This window comes from Trachinotus anak, unplaced genomic scaffold (genome assembly GCF_046630095.1).
Source record: "Trachinotus anak isolate AG129_WGS33_773 ecotype Australia unplaced genomic scaffold, CSIRO_AGI_Tana_v1 ptg000003l, whole genome shotgun sequence".
Classification (NCBI taxonomy): domain Eukaryota; kingdom Metazoa; phylum Chordata; class Actinopteri; order Carangiformes; family Carangidae; genus Trachinotus; species Trachinotus anak.
The window spans coordinates 18,623,943-18,649,873 of NW_027273854.1; the positions used below are offsets into that span (position 1 = coordinate 18,623,943).

General features: G+C 42.3%; 2 protein-coding genes across 2 annotated transcripts in view; both read right to left on the reverse strand.

Annotated features, from left to right (window-relative positions):
* LOC139618429 (interferon-induced very large GTPase 1-like) overlaps positions 1 to 25,931 on the reverse strand; it is a 266,067-nt gene that overhangs the window by 30,255 nt on the left and 209,881 nt on the right. The window lies entirely within an intron of this gene.
* The window catches only part of LOC139618450 (cdc42 effector protein 1-like), a 54,975-nt gene that overhangs the window by 9,623 nt on the left and 19,421 nt on the right, over positions 1 to 25,931 (reverse strand). The window lies entirely within an intron of this gene.

Below are 25,931 nucleotides of genomic sequence, written 5' to 3' on the forward strand. Positions count from 1 at the left end.
GACTTCAACATAACACTTAAGTATCGCCCAGGGAAAGCAAACGTAGACGCAGATTTCCTATCTCGTGCGCCTGTGAATATGGACTCTTATATGAGTGAGTGCACAGAGCATTGCTCCCCTGAAGCTTTGAGTGTAATATTTAGCACAGTTGAAACATTAAAACAACAGGAACTGGACTGGATCTCAGTCATTACATGCAGTCCACATATTCAGGAGTTAACTGCGGTTAATCAGCCAGATGTGAAGGTAACACATCAAGAGTTACTGCAAGCACAGTTACGAGACTGTCTTATCCCGTGTACTTCAGTCGAAGGCATCTGGTCAAAAACCAGACAAAAGTGTCATGAACAGAGAAACAGTGAAAACTAAACAGTTGCTTCATGAATGGAGGAGACTATATGTTTCCCAAGAGGGTCTATTACAATGGAAAACGTCAACTTTCACTCAAATCGTGCTTCCAGAAGAGTACAAGGAGTTTGTCTACAAGTACCTTCACTGTGAGATGGGGGGTAGAACGGGTGGTAAATCTTACTAGGCAAAGGTTTTATTGGCCTGGGATGCAAAAAGATATTGAGTTTTTCATAACAAAAGTTTGTAAATGCAACATCCAGAAAAAACCTACCGTGTGTAGCAGAGCCCCCATGTGTCACTTACCTGCAACAGCTCCTTTTGAAATGGTCTCCACTGATTATCTTCACCTTGAAAAAAGCAGGGGAGGGTATGAATATATTTTAGTGATCATCGACAACTTCACTAAATTTGCTCAGGCTTATCCAACCTGTAACAAATCAGGCAAGACAGCAGCAGAAAAAATCTTTAATGATTTTTCTCTCAAATTCTGTTTCCCTGTAAAAATACATCATGACCAAGGTAAAGAATTTGAGAACCAGTTGTTCAAACAGCTGCAAAAATACACGGACATGACAAACTCAAAGACAACTCCCTATCATCCACAAGGGAACCCAGCTGAAAGATTTAATCACAATTCAATTCAATTCAATTAAATTTTATTTGTATAGCGCCAAATCATAATATACATTATCTCAAGGCACTTTACAGGGTAAGGTCAAGACCTTACTTTGTTACAGAGAAAAACCCAACAGTTCCCACAACGAGCAAGCGCTTGGCGACAGGGGGGAGGAAAAACTCCCTTTTAACAGGAAGAAACCTCCAACAGAACCGGGCTCAGGGTGGGCGGCCGTCTGCCTCGACCGGTTGGGTTTAGGAGAAGATAGAAAGAGGGGGAGGGGGAGGAGAGGGGAGAGAAGAGAGAGAGAGAGAGAGAGACCAGGAACAGCTGTGTCGGTAATGGCGTTATTAATAAAAATGACAGGTAACAGTGGTTAATAGTAAAGATGAGTAGTGGTGGATCTGGATCCTGCTGCTCCCGAGGCAGAGATACCTGCAGAATGAGGACAGAGAGAGGGAGAGAGAGGAGAAGCACAAACTACGGGAGAGAAAAAAAAAAACAAAGTTAATGGCATGAAGTCATCGAGAGAGAGAGGGGGAGAGAGACAGAAATAGGGAGAGAGCGCCCAGTGAATCATGGGAATCCCCCAGCAGTCTAGCTCTATAGCAGCATAGCTAAGGGATGGGTCAGGACATACCCGAGCCAGCCCTAACTATAAGCTTTACTAAACAAGACAGTTTTAAGCCTGATCTTAAAGGTAGAGAGGGTGTCTGCCTCCCGAACCCACACTGGGAGCTGGTTCCACAGGAGAGGAGCCTGATAGCTGAAGGCTCTGCCCCCCATTCTATTCTTACTAACTCTGGGAACCACAAGTTGACCTGCATTTAGAGAGCGAAGTGTCCTATTGGGAAAATAGGGAACTATAAGCTCTCCAAGGTACGATGGTGCCTGACCATTAATGGCTTTGTAGGTGAGGAGGAGGATTTTAAATTCGATTCTGGATTTTACAGGGAGCCAATGCAAAGAGGCTAACACAGGAGAGATGTGATCCCGTTTCCTAGTTCCTGTCAGTACTCGTGCTGCCGCATTCTGGATCAATTGGAGGCTTTTTACTGAATTTTTGGGACATCCTGACAATAAAGAGTTACAGTAGTCTAGTCTTGAGGTAACAAATGCATGAACTAGTTTTTCAGCATCCTTTAGACATAGAATGGGTCTGATTTTAGCAATATTGCGCAGGTGGAAGAAGGCTGTCCTAGAGACTTGCTTTATATGTGAAGTAAAGGACAAGTCCTGGTCAAAAATGACACCAAGGTTTCTGACTGTAGTACTGGAGGCCAAGGTGATGTCATCCAGAGTCAGTATATTATCACATAGTGTATCTCTGAGGTGTTTTGGGCCAATTACAATAACTTCAGTTTTGTCTGAATTTAAGAGTAAGAAATTACTGGTCATCCAGATTTTTATGTCCTTAAGACAGACCTGAAGCTTGGCTACCTGGTTAGTCTCACCTGGCTTCATGGATAAGTACAGCTGGGTGTCATCTGCGTAACAATGAAAATTCATCTGGTGCCTCCTAATAATGTTTCCCAGAGGAAGCATATATAGACTGAAGAGCATTGGTCCTAGCACAGAACCTTGTGGAACTCCATGACTGACTTTAGTTATGATAGAGGAGTCATTATTAACATGAACAAACTGGAGTCTATCTGACAGATATGACTTAAACCAGCTTAGTGCGGTTCCTTTGATGCCGACCATATGTTCTAGTCTCTGTAATAAAATCTTATGATCAATGGTGTCAAATGCGGCACTAAGATCTAGTAGGACAAGTACAGAGACAAGTCCATTGTCTGAAGCTATGAGGAGATCATTGGTAACCTTAACCAGAGCAGTTTCTGTGCTATGATGGACTCTAAAACCTGACTGAAAATCTTCAAACAAACCATTCCTGTGCAAATAATCACATAACTGGTTTGCAACGACCTTCTCAAGGATTTTGGAAATAAAGGGGAGGTTGGATATGGGTCTATAATTGGCTAAAACATCAGGATCAAGAGTAGGCTTTTTAAGTAGAGGTTTAATTACTGCAACTTTAAAAGCCTGCGGTACATAACCAGTTGATAAAGATAAGTTAATCAGACTTAATATAGAAGTGTCAAGTAAAGGAAAAACCTCTTTGAACAACCTTGTTGGAACGGGGTCAAGAAGACAAGTTGATGGTTTAGATAAAGAAACTGTTGAAGTGAGCTCAGGGAGATGTACAGGAGAGAAACAGTCAAAATATAAGCCAGTTACAGTGGACTCTGAGGCTGCTGAACTGGACAGTACATCTGAACCAGCTGTGGGGAGGCGATGGTGAATTTTTTCTCTAACAGAGACAATTTTATCTGTAAAGAAGCTCATGAAGTCATTACAACTGAGGGCTAAAGGTATAGATGGGTCAACAGAGCTGTGGCTGTCTGTCAGCCTGGCTACAGTGCTGAACAGAAACCTGGGATTGTTCTTGTTTTCTTCTATCAATGATGAATAATAGGATGTTCTGGCTTTACGGAGGCTTTTTTTATACGCCAATAGGCTGTCTTTCCAAGCCTTTAGAGATTCTTCCAGGTTAGTAGAACGCCACTTCCTTTCTAGCTTCCTTGAATTTTGCTTTAAAGCTCGTGTTTCTGAGTTGTACCATGGAGCTAGCCTTCTCTGACTCACTACCTTCCTCCTCAGAGGGGCCACAGTATCTAGAGTTGCACGCAGTGAGGCTACAGTAATATCAACAAAATCATCAACCTGTGTGGATGTGAAGTTAAGAGAGCTATCCCCTACTGCATTGATACATGGCAGTGGGCTCAGTACTGATGGGATCCTTTCTTTAAATTTGCTAATGGTATTGTCAGAGAGACACCTGCTGTAATAGATTTTTTCCCCAGATGCTGTGTAGTCCATGACTGAAAACTCAAATGTTAACAGAGAATGGTCAGATAAAAGAGGGTTTCTGGGAGAAACTGTTAGGTATTCAATGTCAATCCCATAAGTCAGAACCAGATCAAGGGTATGATTAAAAGAGTGAGTGGGTTCATTAACATGCTGAGAGAAGCCAATTGAGTCTAATAATGAATTAAATGCATGACTCAGGCTGTCACTTTCAACATCTACGTGAATGTTAAAATCACCCACCATGATAACTTTATCTGTGCTGAGAGCTAACTCAGATAAAAACTCTGAGAACTCAGATAAGAACTCAGAGTAAGGGGCAGGTGGACGATATACAGTAACTAGAAGGACAGGTTTTTGTGTCTTCCGGTTTGGGTGTGACAGACTAAGAATAAGGCTTTCAAATGAATGATGATTAACCTTATGCTTGGGATTCATTAATAAATTGGAGTGATAAATGGCTGCCACCCCTCCTCCTCGGCCTGTGCTTCGAGGGATATGAACGTTAACATGAGTGGGGGGTGTTGATTCATTCAGACTAACATATTCATCCTGCTGCAGCCAAGTTTCAGTCAGACAGAGCAGATCAATGTTATGATCAGTTATCAGATCATTGACTAGTAGAGATTTAGATGAGAGTGATCTGATATTCAATAATCCACATTTAATTTTCCTGTTATTTGGTTCTGGACTAACAGTTGTGCTAATTTTTATTAGGCTTTCATGTCTAACTCCTCCTCTGTTCACTTTTGATTTATTATATTTAAATGTAGGTGGTCGGGGGACAGACACAGTTTGTAGGGGGTGAATGGCAGGCGACTGCTCTAAGAGAGGCGCAGAGAAGAGTGTAAGACTGCGACTCTGCCTCCTGGTCTCAACTCTGGTTTGTCATGGCTTTGGCTTTCTAATAAACTCAGTGAAGTTTCTAGATATGAGCGCAGCTCCATCCAGCGTGGGATGTATGCCGTCCCGTCTAATCAGACCAGGTCTTCCCCAGAAAGTCTGCCAGTTATCAACAAAGCCCACATCGTTAGCGGCACACCACCTCGATAACCAGCGGTTGAACGATGACAAGCGGCTGTACATGTCATCGCTGGTCAGATTGGGTAGGGGCCCAGAGAAAACTACGGAGTCCGACATTGTTTTAGCATAAGTACACACCGACTCCACATTAATCTTAGTGATCTCCGATTGGCGTAATCGGGTGTCATTAGTGCCGGCGTGTATTACAATCGTACTGTATTTACGTTTATCCTTCACCAGCAGCTTCAGGTTTGATTCAATGTCGCCCGCTCTGGCCCCAGGAATGCATTTGACTATGGCCGCTGGTGTCGCTAACTTCACATTTCTCAGAATAGAGTCACCAATGACCAGAGTTTGTTTCCCAGCGGGTGTGTCGCTGAGTGGGGAGAACCTGTTAGAAACGTGAACAGGTTGGTGGTGAGCCGTGAGCTTTTGTTTAGGACTAAGCCTCTTCTTGTTACGAACAGTCACCCAGCCGCCCTGACCTCCCGGCTGCTCGGGAGCCGCTGGGGGGAGAGAAGGAGCTACAGAAGGAGCCACACTGGGTCGGTCCGCACCAGCTACTGGGGGCTGGCTAACTGGAGAAGCTAAAGATGTGGTTTCCATGGTGCGGAGCCGGGATTCCAAATCACTGAGCCTCGCCTCCATAACTGTGAACAAACTACATTTATTACATGTACCATTATCGCTGAAGGAGGCAGAGGAGTAACTAAACATGAGGCAGGCTGAGCAAGAGAGAGCAGGAGAGGGAGAGACAGAAGCCATCGCTAACTGCTAAGCTAAAGTAGCTAACAGAGCTAGTGTGTAAAAAGCTGTGTTTTAGCAGCAACAAACACAACACCACCAACAACCGGAAGTGACACAATACGCTTACCGCAGCATGTCGCAGCACGTCCTTCCACAGATGTTTGGAACACACCTGGTTTGTCCTACTTTTGTTCCTACAGGATACTACTAAATATACTAGTACTTTTGTTTATTATGGACTGTGGTAATTTATTTTTGGGAAGAAATGGACACCTGAGCACATGAGTTTGTGAATTGAGTTGTGACTGTCCATATGTGTGCCACAACACAATACAGACTGAAATAAGGTGAACATAGAATTTTTTTTTTCAAGATGTCAGTAACACAGTACTGTTGAAGTGTTATTACTACATTGTTGATGTTAGTGAACAGAAGTTCTATTCACAACCCATACAGTAAAGATTAGTTAACTTATGGCATTGAAAAGATGTAAATGGAATGGTTTCAGTATAAGTTTAAATTAAAAATCTCTATGGAGTGAATAGTGAGAAGATGGGAATTATTTTTGTCTCAAAGCATAAATATTGTACTGTACTGTTGTTACAACTACTCAGAGATCTAGACACTGTTGTGTTTTTGTAAGAGTAGAGTGTGAAGAGATCACATAGTATATGATTATTAGCTTCAGATGTAGTCTGTTGAGTATTGGCGCCACATTCTTTAGTTAAACTTCACTCCAAGTGCTAATGTTGAGGACAACATTTGTTTGCAGGGGAGGATTGTAGCAATCTGTGGATTGTAGCCAGCAGGGGGCGGTATGAGTGTGTCAATAGCAGAATACTGCCATGTTAGAGCACAGAGGAAGTTGGTGTGTGTGTGTGTGTGTGTGTGTGTGTGTGTGTGTGTGTGTGTGTGTGTGTGTGTGTGTGTGCGTGTGGCATTCTGAGAAAAGGAAAAAAGCGCGCGTACGGTGACTTCCAACATCTTTTTTGTAAGTCCCGCTGTGAAAATAAAAGTAATGTTTCCCACACCACGTCGTTGTGTTGTAGTGGTGTAACACTTTTAACAAATCAGGTGTGGCAGGTATGAGGATCTGAGAAAAAAAACCCCAGCTAAACCAGTTTTATCTGATTTCCCTGAAACCCTGTGATTTACAGGAAACTTTTGGTTTTAACATTAATATAACAGTAATAAAATCTCATTTATAAAAACTAATTATTTTATATCACTTCTGTTAAAAGGTAAATATTGTCCAAGGGTGTAGGAGAGTCTGATACAGTGCTGGTTGTATACCTGTGGAGTTGGGAAGTCAAACCAGACTTAAACAATTTTACATTGATCTTAATCTGATTTCGATTATTTCCAAATGTAATATTTATTATTTATCTATTAATTGCATAATTTCCAAACTTTGAAACCTCCTCTCAAATCCTTTCTCAAATATCTCAATTGATACATTGGATATTTAGCATTACCATGCCAAATGTTGTACCCTCCCCATCTCCGCTCCCCTGCCTTGATCATACTACCTGAGTGTCACTAATTTGTCCTTTTGTTTCTTTGTCTCTGACCTTGTCTAGGAGCCATTCCTGCCCCCCCTACTGAGTTCACCCTCCTGTAAGACAGTTACCTGTTGCTCATGACTAACCAATACACATCCACTACACGATCCATTCATGAACTGTCTGCGACCACACCTGGGGACAGGGTATATCTGTTCTCTGGCCCACTCTGACCCACTCTGTGTCGGTAGGCTCACCATGACCTGGAACTCCAATAAACTTACACCACCACAGCAAATTTGGAACTAGACTCGGAGTTTTCTTTTCCTCAACAGTTCGATCTTTCATGGCAACTGTTCTTTATTTTACACTGCTGACTTTTCTCTCATCATACCTGATCATCATGTCCAACTCTCTTCTTCCCCTAGAGAATCAGAGAATCACTCCATCTCCAGGTATGGACCTTTCCCAACTTCAAGCCTTGGCAGCCAAACGCAAGTCTGCTTCAGGCGGTTCTACTCATTCTATTCCGTATACCAATCGGTCTCTATCATCATCATTGCAGTCTATCTAAGGCGCCATCCAGTCCATTGACTCTCGCCTACAGGCTCTGGAGAATTCCCAAACTCCTTCAACTTCCGCAGCTTCATCACAGATTCCAATGATCCACACACCTGCACCACCACAACCTTCTGCCATTGCAAACTCTCCATCTCTGCCTCAGTATTCTCTGGCTTCTGCTGTGCCGGTGCCCATGCTAGATAGGCCCTATGTTCCATCTGCAGCTAACATTTCTTCTATTTAAGGGCTAAGATATTACAAAGGAAATACATTAATCTCCTTAGCATCATCCTCCCTTCACCGGAAAGTCACAACCGGCGAAAACATCACTGCCATCATTAAAGCAGCTGATCCTAGATTGTCCAGGCATATGTCTTTTAGTGAATTCGTTGTACCTTTTGGCATATTCTGTGAAATCATCTGTTCCGTATACCCGAGTGCAGGCAAGAATTGGATGCTTATTTGGCATTGATCAGCGATCTCAACCTGAGATATGGAAAGTACATCATCTACCAATTTCACAAGCAATTCTTCAACAAAGCTCCTCTCAAAATCTCTCGATCTAACATCTGCCTGAACTGGGCCAGACGGGATACTGAACTATTAGTCATGATAGTCGGCGGTGCTCAACCCGTTGTATGCGCTAATTGAGGACACACAGGTCACTCAGAGCCTCTCTGCCCTCAAACAATGTTCTCAAACTCTCACCAAAACTTTAAAGGCCAACTTTTTTCCACTGAGACAGAGAGAACCGACAGTCACGGCTGTAAGGTATACCTGTTCAACAACCAGCCTATATGCAATAACTTTAATGAAAACGTGTGCACTTACCCAAGCTGCAGTTTTCTTCACATCTGCAGTTACTGCAAAGATGCGCACCCAAGATCAGTGTGCCCCTGCAGGTTTCATCCTCAGCAGACTCGTCAAGGTGCAAAGGTTTATTAAAAAACCATCCATCCACTCCAATAAATGTCAGGGCACTTGCAGCAGAACTGTCTTTTCATCCTGATTCTGTGTTTGTAGATCATTTACTCCCTGGTCTCTCTCAGGGGTTTAGAGTGTTGTTTCCTCGCTAGACTCCTCATTTGTGTCAAAGAATCTCCAATCAGCTATAAAAGAACCAGCTACTGTGTCCCAGCTATTAAAAAGGGAATTGGATAAGGGCTATTTAATCAGCCCATTCCGTTCAGCGCCGTTCCCCGTCTTTTGCTCCCGTCCATTAGGAGTCGCAACAAGGAAATACTCCGGAAAGAAGAGACCCTATCTTTCTGCTCCTCAATCCACTGTTGATCGGATCACGCCATTAAACTTATTAGGTTAGCCGGTCAGGGCGTATGGGTTTCCAAAGCTGACATCACAGACACATTCAAAATAATTCCCATCCATCCATCTCAGTGGTATCCTTTTGGCCTTAAGTGGGAGTCAAAGTTTTACTTCGCAGTTTGCGTTTGGTTGCAGAAGCAGTCCAGCAATTTTCAATCAGGTTTCCGAAGTGCTTTGCTGGATTCTGCTAAACAGAGTCCGAGTTCTGTCCCTCCTTCATCTTCTAGATGATTTTCTGCTGATGGATCCTCCTCAGGATACTGTAAGTCCGGCTCATCCTTCAGAAAATTTAAAAACCTGTTTGATTATTTAAATGTTCCCCTTTCTGATGAGAAAACCATAGGTCCAGCAACGTAGCTCAAGTTCCTGGCTGTGTCTCTGGACACGGTAGAAATCAAAGCTTACCTCCCATTGGAGAAACTTGAGCCCATTCACACTATAACCATGTATTTCACTCAGTCTAAAGAAATAACAAACAAGCAACTGCTGTCCCTCCTCAGGCATCTTAATTTTGCAATGCGAGTTATTCCCCAGGGCTGTTCATTCAGGATTTGGCCGTGCCCAATTTACAGGATATTGTCTCAGTAGTTCAAGGCTGCCGCTCAGATCTGAATTTCTGGTCCCGTCTGCTGGCTGAATGGAACAGTATTTCGTTCTTTTGTGACGATCTGGTGCTATTGTAGCCGGAGGTTGTTTCCCTCCCGGCCACTACATGGCACTAGGCCAACTCGCCAGGCACCCTGATTACTGGGCGGCGCCGTGCACACTGTTATATACAGGTGTGTGGGTATACCTGACTCTCTTTTCTCCTCCAATCTCCTGTGGTGGCTGTGGTCTGGCGTGGCAGAGCCCGTTTGTTTGGCGTGGCCACCATCGAGGCGCACAATATCCTCTATACAGGTAATGTGCTCTGCCATTTCTCCTTTTTACATGGGTGCGTAACGGGCATATTGGTGATGCAATCTCCGCTCTTTGTAGCGCGTAGCACGGCCAACTGCTGGGGCCGTGGGAGACGGATTGCTCCGCTGGAAGCCTTCCGGGTCCGGTAACTCGTCCGTTTGGTAGGTTGATGTTGTCTGCCTGGCCATCGAGTCTGTCACTCAGTTCCCAGCTGATTATTGTAATGTGTACTTGTAGGCTGCCGTGTAATTGAGCCGTGGCCTGTTGGGCTCTCACTCTCCCCTGGGGCCTCATCGCTATATTGCAGGGCGAGGTGGAGGCAATTTGTTTGGCCCGCTATCGGCCACCATTCCCTGGATCTTCGCTGCTGTTTTGGCTCTCGTCTTGTGGACAACTGTGGCGACACCTGTTTTAAACAATTTTGTGTACATTTGTCTTTATTGGTTGCCTTAATGTGTGCCGAGGGCAACATTTATTTAGGTTATATTTTGTTTGTTAGGAATTAATGTAGTTATTTGTATTTCTTTGGATTTGGTTTGTTTTGTTTTGTTTTGTTACTTTACTTAAATATCTGTCTGTCCACACCAGTCTGTGTGGCCCATATGGCATGTTTTTATTAATGCTCCTCTTTGTCATTGGTCAGGTGCTGTGGGCTGAAGGCGGCAGTCCAATCCCTGGTGGCGGTGTCTTCTTCACGATTTCCTTTTGCTGTGTGTGAGTGTGCAGTGTCACGGGTGGTTTGTTTTAGGACTCCGTCCCCCTTTTTTTTTTGGTTTCCCCTTGCCGCATGGTAAACCCCAGCCCTGTCCTCATCCTCATTCCCTGCCTATGTGCTAATTTTATCGTATTATTGTGTTCGGCTGGTGTGCAACACTTTAGTTTTGTTTCTATATGTTTTTGATAGGTTTCTTTTGTAAAATAAAATTCTTTTCCCTTAATTGAAAACCGTCTCTTGCCCCATGGTATATTGAGAACCTGTGTGGCCTTACTCCTTTAATAAAAGAAAAACACTTACATTAGAATTTCCTGGGGGTGAAATTCCCCTGGGTGGCGTTGTCACAACTGAACAAAGGAAAAAAAGAAAAACCCGACCTCGCTCGCCACGCCACACTATCCTCGGATTCTTTAAAGTTTTCCACCAACGCAGCGTCCTCTGTAGGTTTTGGAGGGTGCGTCCTCCTCAGCTCTGTATGAAATTTACCCCATAACAGTAGCTTCTTCTATGGGGTAAATACGCAAACGCCTAACCCTCAATAAAACCAGGATTCCTTCCAGTACTATCGTAAATTCGGTAGCTTACCAGCTCGGTAAGTAAACTTTTTTTGGGGGGGGGGGGGATTCTTTCGGCTGTACTTGGTCTGACTGGGGGGACTTGCGCCTGGGGGGCAGAGAGAAGGGGGGAGAGAGGAGATGGTTGTCATAGGTGAGGTATGGTCAGCTGCAGCAACCGACTCAAACAGTTCAATTCAGACACAACTGTCAACTTTGCAGGCACCCTTGAATAACTCCATAGTTGTATTTTGAGATCAGTCGTACCAAAACTAGCTCGGCCCACCATGACATCACAGCTAGTTACACATACTGTATGTCCTGATATCTGACACAAGCTCAGGACATTGCATATATGTTGGCACACTCACCCAGACCTCAAACCTTATCTTTCTAGGTGCCACTCTGTCTGTGTCTCATCTTAACAAATTAATTGATCATCTTTCCTGTTCTCACTAACCACATGAGTGCCTGAGAAACACAGGTTAGTCATGACAATGTCATTCTTGTGATTGTTATCTGGATTGTGTTTTGTAATCCGATAACCGTTCTTGCTTAGCCAAGATAGATACTGTTGGCAAATGCCCAGATGTTAAAAACTAAATGAACTGACAAATGGACAATGCATTTTGCTGTCAGGATGACACATCATGATTCAGCCATTTTACCTCTGTATCCCCACAGACAGACACTCAGACACACGCACACCCTCACACACCTGTAGATACTTAGTAGATGAATCATTGTATGTTCTTACATTGTAAATAAATGTCTTTAAAAATATGTACTGGTACTTTAATGTTGCACAAAGAAGAATCTTGCCATTCTCAGTAGAACTTGCATCCTTCAACTTTACTTACTTTGTTGTGGTAATTTTGGTTGTAATTATTAATCAAAGTTCCAAATCAACAGTAATCATTTTGAGACTGCACAATATTGGCTATCTTTTGCCATTAAGTGTGTTGCCCCTGAGAATAACTGCAATTAATTTGGGAGTTGTTATTTAATATTAATATTTCTAATATTAATATTTTATTAATTTTTGATAGCCAATAATTGACAACTACCAATGGCCAACCCAAAGGAAACGTGAGACTCATATTTCTCTGCTTTGACAAACAATTTATTTTCAAGGAGACACTGACTAACATACTAAGCACATACTAACCATATGTGCTGCTGGTGTTCTTGAGGGTTTCTGGAAAAGATCAGCATATCATCCAAATACACTAACACAAAACAGTTTCACATGTCTCTCAGAACATCATTGACAAGGGCTTGGAAAACCGCCGGAGCACTGGTGAGCCCAAAAGGCGTCACTAAATACTCAAAATGTCCAAGTGGTGTGTTAATGGCTGTTTTGCATTCATCCCCCTCATCCCCCAGGTGGTAAGCACTAAGCGGATGGCTTGGTGAAGGAGTCTGAAGGCCGAATCAATGAGGCAGAGTGGGTGTCTCTGGTCTTGCTGACATTCAGCCTCAGGTGGTTGCGTCCACCACTGCTCTGTACTCCCCCTCCCCTCCCCCACCTATACACCCAACAACAGTCGAGTCATCAGAAAATTTCTGCAGGTGACATGACTCGGAGTTGTATTGAAAGTCTGTGGTGTATAAGGTGAAGAGGAAAGGGGACAGCACAGTCCCCTATGGAGCTCCTGTACTGCTAACCACCGCGTCAGACAGGACACTGCCCAGACGGACAAACTGTGGCCTGCCCGTCAGGTAGTCAGCAATCCAGGAGACAATGGAGATGTCAACACCCATCCCCCGCAGCTTTTCACTCAGCAGCAGCGGCTGGATGGTGTTAAAAGCACTGGAGAAATCAAATGAAATCAAAGAATGTGATTCTCACAGTGCTGCCTCCACCATCCAGGTGCATATGATATATATATATATATATATATATATATATATATATATATATATATATATATATATATATATATATATATATATATATATATGATGACACTATGGGAATGCAGAGGGGCTGGAGATCAATCAGGCGCCCATAATGGAGACTGGAGGTGAGTAGTGTGACATGCGATGGAGAAGCAGCATAGAGTCTGCAGGTGAGCAGTGTGGCCAGTAATGGCGGAGCGGTGAGGGAGGCTGCAGGTGAGTGGTATAGCAAGTCATGGCAGAATAGTGGGTAGGTGAGTTTCCTAACAGGAGTAGGCAGCAGTGCTGAAGCTGGACACACTGGGGAGGTGACACAGGTAAGGTTCAACCCAAGCAGGTAACAAGAGACCAAGCATACATTAAGTCCACTAGAGAGGTTAGGTGGCCTGAAGTGTTACCACAGTGAACACACACAGAACCGGCCCTAAAATTGAACCCTGAACCCTGATTGAACCCTTTTGTTAGTGGTAAGAAAGTGGATTGGATATTACCTGCTTTCACACATTGCTGTCTATCAGTTAGGCAGTTCTGGAACCACCTATAAGTAATCGGGTTACAACCAATTTTAAATAGTTTCTGTAGAAACAGCGCATGGTCAACTAAATTAAAAACTTTTGACAAGTTGAAGCAGAAGGCACCACAATGCTTCTTTTCATCCAACCCAGTCACTATATCATTTAAAATTAAAGATGTTACAGAGAGGGTGCTATGGTTGGCCCTGAATCCAGACTGAAGAGTGCTTAACACAGAATATTTAGTTAGACAAGTCTTAATTTGATATTTAACTAATGTTCCAAGAATTTTTGCCAGACAGGATAATTTAGAAATTGGACGGTTGTAGTTATGGTCATTGTTTGTTTCTCCTCTATGTAATGGAGTAACATGGGCAACCTTGCATACTTTGGGAATTGTACCTGATAAAATGATTAAGTTAAAAATATGCATTATACCTTCTGAGATTAATAGGACAGAGAGCTGCAGAAGAAAAGGGTCTAGGCCGTCTTCACCTGTTGTTTTCTTGGAGTCAATAGCAAGAAGTGCTCCATAACATTAGGATCTTTTTATCTTTTGATTGGAGCAAAGATGATAGATTAAAGGTGAACCAAGGACTGGACCTTTCTTTAAGTCTTTGTTTTTTAAATTGGGCATGTCTATTTGCCACAGAATTTAAACTGTTTATAAAATGATCCAAGGGGGGTGATTGATAGAATATCTTGTTCAGAATTAGGAGATGTAAAGGTGGATAAAGAGGGTGGCTTGGGTACTGATAACTTTAGTTGCTTGGAAGCTGGGGATTGACAGGTCAGTGGTGAGGACTCTTGTTTGTATGATGATGGTGAGATGAAACCTGGCACTGTGACCTCCTTCATTGGATAGCAGCTGGGCCTGTGTTCATAGTTGGTTTCAGATTGGAGACTGAGCTGCAGCCCCATTTTGCAGCGGACGTGCAGTGAAGTTGGCAGAGGACCAGTATTAGACGCATTATTAGGGTATTTGACCTGGGAGGTGGAAAGGATGGAGGTGATAGTACCAGCAGAGATCGCTGATACACTGCTAGTGGAGGAAACGCTTAACCCAAGATGTCATATCAATTCACCAGCTGGATATCGTGTGTTAGGGAACGTGGGAAGAGGGAAGGGATAGCCTCATCTTCTTTTTGCAACCAGTGCCCACTTTCCTGTGCTCTGGGTGTAACGTAGTGGAGCCAGGGGTTCTCTCGGACAGAAGCCAGGGTAGGAACAGCAGCGGCTGGAGCAGCAGCAGTGTTTCCAACTTGGGCATCAGTATCTATAACGCCAGTAGCTCAGGCAAGTAGAGGAATTCATCTGTACATGATGAGTGAGATGATTGCATGCACAGAACAGAGAGTGCTTCTGAATAAAGCTGTGGCTTCATATTTCCACAGGTAAACTGACTATAAAGACCACAGTAAATAAATATATAATAGTAGTACATTTGAGTATATCCTTAGTTTTAACGTTAACATACAGACACACTTAACTTGAGCTGGAAATGAGTTTTCTTCAGTAGTTAAAAATAAAGCAGGATGATCAAAAGAAGATGCATGTTTGCGAAATTGAAAGACAATCCAGTGCTATTGTGTGTAAGCTAAAGACAGTGTAATGAATGAACAGCTCTTGTGTGGGCAGTGCTTGCGTGTTGAAACATGGGGAAGGCCGACAGTCAACAGGAGAGACTTAAACGCACAAACAGAAAAACAGTTCTTAACAGTCTTTAAATCTCAAAACAAAATAATAGGCTTGGAGAAACGCTAGTCTTGTACAATTCTACAAACAATCTCACTGTATAACTTTAAGAACAGCTCATTCAGAACAACTCATTGGTTTCATGAAAAGCACACAAGGTCAGTTAACGGTTAGGCTACTTGTCAGAAGTTTTAAAAAAAATTAATGACGGTATCCATGGTATCTGTGCTATCTGTGTCGAACATTACGAATAGGTCTAGATAGTGATGACTGTGTGTTTGTGCCCTTCAGTCAAAGTGATATGTTGATGGTTGGTGGTGGGGGAACATACTGAGTTCAGAGTTGTTTACAGTTGAACAAATTGCACAACGCACAATGAGGGTTCAGTAATATTAAAAAGACAAATAAATCTGATTGACAAGAGCCGTGACACTGTTTACACAAAGAAGTTGGTAAACTTTTCAAGTAAAGGCGTGGACTGCTTGTCCACCTCAAAGTGTAACTGTCAGTCTTTACAGCTTGAGCGCTTGGTGTGGAAGTTAGTATGCACACAGATTATTCTCAGTGAATTTAACTCTTTTCAGTGCAGTCCTAATCCTCTACCAAAGAGTTCAGAATTGTGGTGTTTCACTGAGCAACAACTATCATGGCCACCAGATTGCAAAACTTGGAGCGCCAGTTACCCACAAAGGTTAAAGGAAGCAAAAAGACATTAGATTAATAGTAATGTTCAAGGTGATGGTCATGGTAGCCCATGGTTATTTTGGCCGATCATCCCCTCGCAAACATACATACTTTACCTGCTAAGACTGAAGTCACATCTAACCTCGCTAATGTCCGTCATAACCCTCATGAAAGAAATTGCTATATATGCCAGAATATGCCAAGTTCTATGCATTTGCCAATGCTCAATCTGATTCCATTTATTAAAGCAGACTACAAATTGTTCAACTGAAATGACTTTATCGTCCAGAATGGAAGACAATGCAGATGCTGCTATCTGACATTTCTTTTATGCTGTATTGTTCACTAATCAAGATATTTTGCTTTAATTGAAAAAAGATTTTTAAGAAAAGACAGGGAATAGTGAGGTTTTATTACAATATTATTGAAATTACTTTCAATCATAGATTTTGGAATTTTGAACTAATAATCTTGAATTTGTATTCATCATGTTGGGATCTTATGCCAAGTGCTGAGACCAGAACATTAGAGGGTAAACCCAGAAGCCTGAATCAGTTTTACAGCTGTGGTAAAAACAGCTGTAAAACTGGGAAATTCTTGGTTTTAAATTCAAGCTCTGGATTCTCACCGGAGGAACCCCCAGGAAACCCCGGGAATCCCCGGAACTCCCTGGTGATGTCACTCAGGTAATAAAGGAAACCCCCACATGGGCTTTTTCCCATGCTCTGTTGTTACTGTTAGAGGTACTCCAGGCTTTTCTATGTAACTCAGCTGCCGAAGCGAGCAACCAAACCAAACGTTTGACTTTCCATCTCTAAGACTTAGGCCACGAGTCTTCAACTCGCTGGTCAAGCAAAAAGACTGCCACAGAGGAAACAGCTTGCCACGATCATAGAGGAGCGAGACAAGGGCCCTTCCAGCTTTCATCCAAGGAACGCCCTGGAGCTATAGAAGCAGAAAATTACACACTCCGATCATCGGAGCGACTTAAAGTAAGAGGCTTATGTCTGGGCAGAGAATTGGAAGATAGATATTATAGCGTGCATCTTGCTGTGTTTTCCTATCAGTATTAAGCTTTTGTTGGACCATCGTGTCCTGTGACACGATGGTGACACGATGGTCCACAATGCAGAAAATACTGTGTTGTGCTGCTTAATTACTGTTGTTGCTGTGGTGAAGTTCGTACTTCTCCACATCGCTGCTTTGTGCCACTACTAACCTGATAACTGAGGTCTTTGCTAGTTGAAAGACCAGTGCCAAGTTCACCTGCCTTGTTACCGTGTGGCACTAGAACTAGAATTTTTCCCTGCTATATCCTGACACTTTCCTTTCTCCCTCTTTACTTCTTTGGTTCACACTTAAACACACACACATGCTGGCATACACAGAGCCAGACAGCATGGCAGTAATTTGGCTTGCCCTGACGCCATTTCTAGTTATAATCACATTATTCCCCATTGTTCCACTTCCCTCATTCAAACTCGTAGTGGAACCTGCCATCTAGCTCTGTGTGACGACATCACGCACGTGATCTCGACCTCGCTCACTCACACACACACATTTTTACATACACATTTACACCTATCTACATACACACTGAGGAAGAAAATAGACATTTTGTGTAGTGGGGACTTTGGCACATGTCTGTCTTACCTTGTTAATTTCCTTAACTGTCTTACAATACCACTATCTTGCTAACCGATTTAATCTGCAGGGGCCCTTCCTGCCCCCCCGATAACTTCATCATAGGTGTTACTGTGAGGTCTCTACATTCAAATGCCTTTGGTCCTACTTTCTTTTGATTTATTGTAATCATGACTGCAATGCCTGTAACAACTGTAGCAACTGTACTAACAAAGTGGAGACCTTTGGAAACAATGATGTGGACACACTGGGTTACTCCCCAATTCGGTCTTATCATCCTCGACTACCAGTAGTGAAAACATGAATTACAAGTGTTACTGACCTTGTCCATTGAAATCCTGCATTTTTATGCTACAACTGCCTTTTCTTTCCTCGTTCGTAGTATATTCTGCAAGTAATCAGTTGAGTACACCTGAGAGAAGATAATTGGCTTCCTGTTTGCTTCCCATTGAAAATGAAGCCAATGCGGAAGTGCCTTAAACCTGCATTCTATCGAATGACCATCAGGGGGTGACTCCACTGGTTGCAAAAAGAAGTCCGATTGTATGGAAGTCTATGAGAAAATGACCCTACTTCTCACATGGTTTATGACCCCAGTAAACGTTTTCATAACATGTTTATGGTCTCAATCGCTGGCATAAAGTCTTCTTCAATACAACATGATGTTCATTTTTAAAATTATAGTCCCCTTTAGAGGAAAATAGATGATAAGTAGGGTATAGGGAATGCATTGGGGCATGGCTAACATATGATTGACACATTGTCACTTGTCAATCAAGAGCAGTCCCTTTTTACAGAAAGATGTTGAATTAGCCATGAACTTGTTTTTGGGTGTAGTGTTGAATGTTGACAAGTTGTCCACACACAGTTTAAATTTTGATCTTCCATCGTATTTTCAGATCGTGAAAGTTGGTTTTAACTTTTTGTTCGTCTAAAATGTCAGCGTTGTTCAGCGTTTGGTTGAACCAAAAGACATTCTAAGGAATCGGCTGTTAAGTTTATCTGGTAAGTACATTTTACTTTTACCTTAACCCTTTTCTCGCTAGCCAAAATTAGCATCCCAGTTTCCAATTGATATCATAGTGTAGATAAATTACAAATGCACCTTGCTAGCTAGCTGGGTTAGCAGCCGACTGGAACAACAGAAGGCAATACTACATTTTCTGATCAGGTCCTCAGTTCACAAGCGGCAGATTGTAGCAATAACATTTATTGGATCTCCATTTAGAAACTCTGTTCATTCACACCGATCATCACAATACAGTTAGTGTGTTATGTATAATACACAATATAGGAAATAACTATATTTACTTATCCTGACAGCTGGTTCATGTATGTGATTAACTGTAATCTGTTATATCTGAACTAAAGTCTTCTACTGTAATTTGAAAGGTTTCAATGCTAAAAACTGAATGACCACTGCCAACAGAAGGAGGACCTCATGTATGGACCACAGTGTTTGTTTCCATTCATCTGGTTGTGGAGAAAGGAGGCTGCATGGACAACATCCTTAGTTATCAGATGGATAGTGGTGATGATGCTAGAAAACCACTTCCAGTTCAGGTGCCTCTGATGGAAAGACAGACCGGTTCTGTAGAAGCCGTAGAGATGTTAGGAGCTGTGGTATGGTGGAGCGAATCTGTCTTCCCATGAGAAGTTGTGCAGGAGAGTAGCCGCTTTCCAGAGGTGTGGCGCGGTACGACAACAAAGCCTTTGCTTTCTCACCCCCTCCTTACCACAGTCCTTTGACCGTAGCCACCGCACGCTCGGCCTCCCCATTTGCCTGAGGATACCGCGGGCTACTGGTTATGTGGGTGAACCCATACTCTGTGGCAAAGTCCTTAAAGGGAGCCCCACTGTACTGTGGCCCATTATCAGACATGACTGTCTCTGGCACTCCATGACCGCTAAACACCTCTTTCAGAGCTGCCACAACTGTCTCAGCAGAGGCCACATTGAGATGGGCCACCTCTATGTAGCGTGAAAAGTAATCCACTATCAGAAGGTAAGTCTTTTTCTTCCAAAAAAACAAGTCTGTGCCAACTCTATTCCAGGGTCTGTCTTGCACTGGTGTAGTCAGCAAGGGCTCTGTGTTCTGCTCTGTGCTGTGAACATGTACCGCAGTTTTCCACCATCTGACTGATGTGTACAGACAGACCTGGCCACCACATGGACTGGCGGGCCCTAGCTCTGCACTTGACAATACCTTGGTGTCCAATGTGAAGGTCCTGGAGAATTACTTGTCTCATGCAGTGGGGAATTACAATCCTTTGGCCCCTGAGTAGCAACTCCCCAGCCAAGGTGATATTTTCTCTTTCAGGCCAATATGGTCCCAGTTCTGGTGGGAGGGCATGTTTTTCAGGCCATGCGGTCTTGCAGTAACTGATGAGCTTAGTGCAGACAGGGTCAGCTTTCTGTTTCACTTGTATGGCTGTCAGCCTGGCTTCTGTTGCAGGGAGGCTTTGAATGACTGCATCCACAAACACTTTAACCTCTGCCTTGTCCTCTTTTTCTTTTTGTGTCCATGTGTGTTTCACAGGGGTAATGGGATAATGTATCTGCTGTTATCAAGTTCTTCCCAGGAACATGTACAATGTCAAACCTGAATCTGAGCAGCCTCAGCCGGAACCTCATCACTCTTGGTGGGAGCTCATCTAGTGCCTTGATGCTGAACAGTGGCACGAGAGGCTTGTGGTCAGTTTCCAATCTGAACTTCAGTCCCAGGAGGTATGATGAGAGACGTTCACAGGCCCACATAGCCGCCAGGGCCTCCTTTTCGATCTGTGCATATTGTTTTTCTGTCTCCGACAGTCCTCTAGAAATGAACATGACTGGCTTCCAGGCCCCTCCCTGAGGTTAAATACCTGGGTCTCCACACCAGATAGTTGGACCAGTCCCAGCCTGGTCAGGTGCGAGAAGGAACTGATGAAGCCTCTTGGATGAGAGGTGAAACGTCTTCCTAGACAAATAACCAAGTCCAGTTGCTTTGATTTAAAACTCCTTTGAGATACTATGACCTGGACAAATGAGAATATTCACGGGTCCTTTTTTGTGACATTTCCTACACTCTGCATCACAGGCGGGGCAGTCTTTCCACAGGTGTTTCTTTGAATTTCCACATCTGCCACATCCTGAAGACTGTGTGTCACCTTTCTCTTTTGTCCCCTGTTATTCTTTTTATAAATGACTTCCACTTGTCCAGTTGCTTGCCCTGTCCCCCTCAGCACTGGCTGTTGTTTTTTCACTGCTGCACTCTGTTTTACTCTCGTAATAGCTTTTTCTAATGTTAAATCTGCATCTAACTGTAAGCTTTCTGATAGCCTAGCATCTCGTATGCCTACCACTATACGGTCCTTTATTAACTGTTCTCTCAGGGCACCGAATTCACAGTGTTCAGCCAGCGTGTGTACTGCAGTTATGAAAGACTCCACACTCTCACCGGGCTCCTGGCTCCGTCTGTTGAAGCATGCTCTTTCAAATGTGACGTTCCGCTTGCTGACAGTGCGCATTGAAAGCTTCTGTGACACGCTTGTATGACTTTTTCTCTGCGTCCGTCAGAGGTAGTACATTCAAAATATCTTCGGCGTCGTCACCTGCCGCATACATGAATGCGTTCACCTGAAACTCCTCCGACTGCTTGTCCAGTCCTGATGCCATTCTGTAGCGTTCGAAGCGTTTCATCCATCTCGGCCATTAATTAGCGTCCGTGAAGTCGAACTTGCCTGGTGGGGTTAGCTGCGAAGCTAGCGGTGGGGCTACCTGTGCGGCCGCTGCTGCTTGCATATTTCCCCCGTTTCCTCCTCCTTCTTTTTTTTTCAGGTTTAGTTCGTCTTCTCCGAGTTTGCTGATCCCTCTTCTGACACCGTGTTGTGTTATGTCTTATGTCGGATGACAACAATGACGAGACGGAGACCAGAGTACAAACTTGTATTTTACTTAACTCACTTGTGCGTCCCATAAACAGGTCCCCCTAGCAACCTCTACCTAGCGTAGCTAGATCCCTTACAAAACAGTTACCACCTCAGAAATATTAGCCTTACGAAATCGTTGGTGCGTACTGAAGATCTGACAGTGAAATTTCAAAATAGTCAAGTTAAGAAAGAAAAGAAATTGATATTTAATGTCTTTTTATGGTTTTTCTTTTGTATAGTGAAGTACACCTTATGTACATTAATTTTACTCGTATCTGCTGTTACTGTCATTGAAATGTGTTTAATGTGCTTTTCTAACTTGTGATTGTAGTTTTGTTTATGGAATTTTAAATAAACCTACTGTGATTAAAGTGTACTGAGAGCATGAACTACAGAAGTGTTGCCTGGGTTTTCCAGATTTACCATACACCTTATGATGTATTTAACAGTACAGTTTGGTGAATGAATTTTCAGTGTCATTGAAATTGATCATTCATAGCACATAAAGTACATAAAACACATGCAAAGCACAAACTAAAATATCTGGCTTTTGATCCTTCATTGTCAATGTTCTAGGACATTAACATTTGATAAATATTTGTATTATTTATGTTGTTTATTGAAGCTAACATAGAAATAGCCTTCTCATTACAAATTCTGTCAAAACCACCATCAGTGCATTGTACAATCTGTGCATGTTGCTATTGTCAAAATTTATACCAGATATAATTCATACCATAAAACCATCAACAAACTTAGATCAAGCAACTCATAAATACTTTTATTGCACCTTTAAAAATCAAACACTGGAAATGTATGTAAGAAAATTTACTAAATTCAGTAACTTATAAATATAAAATACTTTTGTGGATCAAGATAAAGGTGAACTGTCACAAGTTTGCATAATAAATTGTTTCCATTCCTTCATTTTTAGTAACAAGTAGTAGAGGTGTTAGACAGCTCTTCCACTTCAGACCACTGCAGCCAAAACAATAGTTGGAGACACCATCATCACCAAGGTCGTTCCCCGTGGTCGCTGTAGCTCTCTGGGCTCCATGCTGGACGTAGCTGTCCCCAACAATCCAGACTGAGGCCGGCTGGGAAGAAACATTGTAATAGTGAGAGATGTATGATATTCCACGTGACGATCGATTGTACTGCGAGAATAAACATTAATCAAAAACACTGTTCTGTGGCGGACATGATCTCATTTCTTCCGATCTGCTGGATCTGGAGGTCTCCAGCACAGACACAGACACCAACAGTTCACTGTAATAACGTTATCGTTTTGTAACTTAATGACACTGAAAACCTGCTGTCATCACTAACACTCATTAAGTCAGGCAATAACCTTTGATTCACAAAACCAGTTTTAAAACACAACAGTGTAGTGTTTTACCATTCACAGTCTATGGTTTTACCACAAGATGTTATTCTGCTACTCTACAGTTAGCTTACATACAGTTAGCTTACTCTGTGTGTAAGATAGCACACGGTAACTTCAGTTACAATAACATTTCATTATCTGTGTGTATATTACATTCGTGTGTGTAAAATTTTCCAAATGTGGACATGCATGCAGTTAGCTATTAAAAGTCAGTTAAACGTTACCTTGACTTATGGAAAATGACTGATTTCAGATTCACACGAAGCAGCCTCGCACGGTCCGTCAGATACCCGGTGTAGGTGGGCGTGCATAGTGAGCTCGGCTCTTAGGTCAGCTCCACTCCTCACTCCTCCTCAGCTCTACCCTCTTCTCCAAATATAGTTTCTTCTGGTTTGAAAAAATCAAGATGGCGATGGCCAAATTGCAAATTCGAGGCTTCAAAACGGCAGGTCACAAACCAATGGGTGACGTCACGGTGGGTTGCCACTTGGTCTGGACAGAGATCATTTTGATTTTAAAACAATGTCAAAATGAAAAAAATGTAGTGTGGATGTAGCCAAAGAAAAATTACTTGGAGCAAGTGGCAGAGGAAAGTGTTACCCAGTGACAATAAAGGGTTAAAATATTGCAATGTATTAATATTACGTTATTAAGTTTTCTCATTTGAACAAATAATGTTTTTCTCAGTTGAAAAAATAGGGAGATGATCAGCCACTCAGTAGTCATAGTTGGTTAAGTCCTGCCTCTGGTTGAACATGACAGGTCAATCACCAAGTACCTGCACGATCAAGGTTGTGTGAGAGACAGAGATGAGATGTGCTCATGGATGTATTATAAGACCTAGGAGTTTACATATAAAATACACAACTGTCTTATAAAACATTAAATGAAATGACATTTAAACCATATGGCACTTATAATGACAGAAAAGAGGAATAGAAACATGGATTTGGTATAACATCTTTCAAATTCTTAGATTAATCATAATACAAGTGGCTAACTGATCAAACAATATAACAAAGGCTTCCTGAAGTTAATAGTAAATAAATGTGGGTTACACTGCAGTCCTTTTGATTATAATAATAAAGACAAAGACATTGTGAATGTCTGTAATGTCTGTTACCTTGTGTGAAGGATGCTGACAGTATGGTCACATGAAAGATATTATTTTAAAATCTGTTACATTTCAGCTCTATAGGATAGAAATCTGGGGATTGACTTATTGCATAACACATCACATAGTTTATTTTATATCTTTCCTCAGATCTGTGTCTGAAAAGAGAAAACTGCTGGTTTATGATTCTTCTATCTAAACAAAGATGGAGGAAGAGCAGGTGAAATGCAACTAATTGCAAAGTCCTTTCTGTGAAAATGAACTTCATAAAAATCTCATTTGCATTGTGTTTTAGCCTTGCCACAAAATGACCTGCTAGCATCATTTCAATGATCTTATCATTAGCTCAGGAGAAAGTGTTAACAAGGCAGGGCAGCTGATATCACTCTGTCATTCTGATTTAATTAGAAGAGCAGAATGGTTGCTTTAAAAGGGAGTGGTGCTTGAAATCATTCTTCTTTTGTCAACCATGGTTACCTCCAAGGAAACCCATGCTGTCATCATTGCTTTGCATCAAAAGGGCTTCACAGGCAAGGATATTGCTGCTAGTAAGTTTGCACCTAAATCAACCATTTATTAAATCATCAAGAACTCCAAGGAGAGAGGTTCAGTGGCTGTGAAGAAAGCCTACAGGCTCCCAAGAAAGTCCAGCAAGTGCCAGGACTGTATCCTAAAGAGGATTCAACTACGGGATCGGGTCGCCAACAGTGCAGAGCTTGCTAAGGAATGGCAGCAGGCAGGTGTGAGTGTTTCTGCACACACAGTGAGGCGGAGACTTTTGGATGCTGGTCTGGTGTTTCTCTCTCCAAGAAAAACATCAAGGACCGGGGTCCTGATGAAGCTGCCTTCAGACTGTTTGGGACATCCGGAAATAGGATTGTCCAGATGAAGAAAAGGCGAACTCTACCATGATTCCTGTGTCATTCCAACAGTGAAGCATCCTGAGATCATTCATGTGTGGGGTTGCTTCTCATCCAAGGGAGTGGGCTCACTCACAATTTTGCCTAAAAACACTTCCATGAATAAAGAATGCTATCAAAACATCCTCCAAGAGCAACTTTGCCCAATGATCCAGGAGCAAATTGGTGATGAACAAGGCAAAAGTGATAACATAAAGTGATTGCATAAAGTCTGTCTCCACGGACAGTGTCCAAGAAGAAAACAACTAAATGGCAAAAGACTATGAGATTGCCAAAGAACATGAAAGCAACGTAAATAGTAGCACACTACCTATGATAAACACTTTTGAAAATATCAATCCACACCACAGACTAGCACAACATGATCACTAAAGCATATAGACATACTAAATTACAAGTGTTGATATTTGTTGTTGCTGTTGACTGTTCTTAGATGTCTGTATACAGACAGTGCTTTCCATTCATCTTTCATTCGTTTGATTAATCATACCAAACATGCCAAACATGAACTGTAGATCGGTTCATGTTTAGATGTTATGGAGTGATATATCATTAAAATCATTAATAACATCAGACCAGAACCTCCCTCTCTGCAAAGCTACATTTTAGATCACACAACTCTCATTGTTTGCTAATTTCCAGTTACATTTAGTCTAAAATAAATTGGTTGAAATCTTATTTGAAAGCAGTTTTCTGAAGTTCACTTAAAATGCTCATTTGTAATTTTTGCTGCAACTGCACTAAAATGTTCACAGCATTTTTTACCAATTAATCTCCGACTATTAAAATAAACTAAAACTAAATTAATGATGATAATGTTTATGATTTTTCTTTGATTGAGCAAGTTTAATCTTTATCAAGAGAAAAATCTGGTCTTCTCTTAAAGCACATTCATAACAGAGGAAGTTTAGATACAAATGACTGTGTAAAGGGTCTATTTATTACAGTAAAATACACAGGGTTGATATCTCTGTGAGTAATTACAGATAATATACTGCA